The following is a 1,599-nucleotide window of genomic DNA, read 5'->3' as shown; positions in this document are numbered from 1 at the left end:
CCAATTTGGCTTTTTGTTTTGTTTTGTTTTAATTCCGTTGTAATTATTTACCTCTGCAAAGGTTGCAGAAACTGAGGTTGGGTTCAGTCCAAGAAGGAAACTCAACCTGGCGTTTGTTCCTTTATTCTAGCAGGGAGGGGATGGAGAGCTGAGCAGAGGCTGAAGGCTGATCATGGAATCATGGAATCATTAAGGTTGGGAAAGACCTCTAAGGTCATCAAGTCCAACCATCACCTACCACCAATATCACCCACTACCCACGTCCCTCAGTGCCACATCCCTGCGGCTCTCGGACACCTCCTGGAATACTGACTCCCCCCTCCCTGGGCAGCTGTGCCACTGTATTGCCACTCTTTCAGAGCAGAATTTTTTCCTAATAATCCAACTACACCAAACTTCCCTGAACACCAAACTAACACCCCTGCCTTCTTCTTATTTTAAAACTCTTAATTTGAATTACTTCAACACAAAAAGGTTTTAACAGGAGCTGAATCTGAATGGTTGTCACTACCTACCCAATGGCAGTTTCTGTTTCTGTCTCTTGGTTTCTCTGTTTCTGCACTGGACGCACTGACCACTCATCTTCCCAAGGCTGGAGAGTGCCCTCCATAGTATGCAGCTTTTTGTTTATGCCAAGCTTGTCATAAAACTGTGATTTTGACTTATTTGGTTGTTTTCAAAAAATCCCTGTGTGGCTGAAGGTACCTCCCTCTTTCTCCTCTACAGCAGCAGCCCCAGGCTATCCAGCTTTCATCCCCCCCCCGGTTGACAGTCCCGGAGGTGAGGAACAGACCGGTGTCCTTTGCTCGGAGCTGTGTCACTCTGCATAACAATACTGGCTCGCTCAGTGTATGTCCTTCTGCCTGCCGTAGGGCAGAGCCCTGCTGCCCATCACATCCCTGGGGGAGCCAAGCTGTGCCGCTGGGAATACAGCGTTGTGATAAATGAAGAAGGGTCGATCTTGGGATTTAAAGCACTGTCTGAGGTTTCAGTGTGTCAGAGTGAAATACTGCTCTGCTCCAGTTCATGGCTAAAGGAATTTCCCTGAGTGCAGCTGTCAGGTCAGCCCATGGCTTCCTGTGCAAACCCACTGCAGAAGACGGGAAGTTCAAACCCAGCAGCTCCCCCGCAGTGGGCTGCTGCCCCCGAGGACGCTGACCATGAGTGGGGCCCTCGGGGGCAGCTGTGGTGCTATGGGCTCGGAGCAGCCTCACAGATGTAGCAGTACTGGAGGGAACACGGGGAGCGCTGCCAGATGGCACTTTGGGGTGAACCCTCCTGAACAAGCTCAACCATGAGTCACTGGAAACCGAAGAAGCCGTGCTGGCTTTGCTGGATTTTGACTTGAAATTGCAGCCATGAACTTTCAGGTGGGCACCGGCCTTGGGGCAGGACTCTTTTCTGCATCCAGAAACTATAGCTGGATGCTGCTGTGACAGCTGGTGGTAGCTGGTGAGGCCAGAACTTCAGAACCCTTTTCTTCTCACCACCATATGAAGTGTTTAAAAAGAAAGTCTCTCAGGCTCTTTTTGTCAAAAGTATATGTTTATTTATAAAAGAGAATGGAAAAATAGACCAAAGTGCTTTTTTTTTTTTTCC

Source organism: Meleagris gallopavo, chromosome 13, assembly GCF_000146605.3.
Source record: "Meleagris gallopavo isolate NT-WF06-2002-E0010 breed Aviagen turkey brand Nicholas breeding stock chromosome 13, Turkey_5.1, whole genome shotgun sequence".
Taxonomy (NCBI): domain Eukaryota; kingdom Metazoa; phylum Chordata; class Aves; order Galliformes; family Phasianidae; genus Meleagris; species Meleagris gallopavo.
This window is presented reverse-complemented; position numbering follows the sequence as displayed.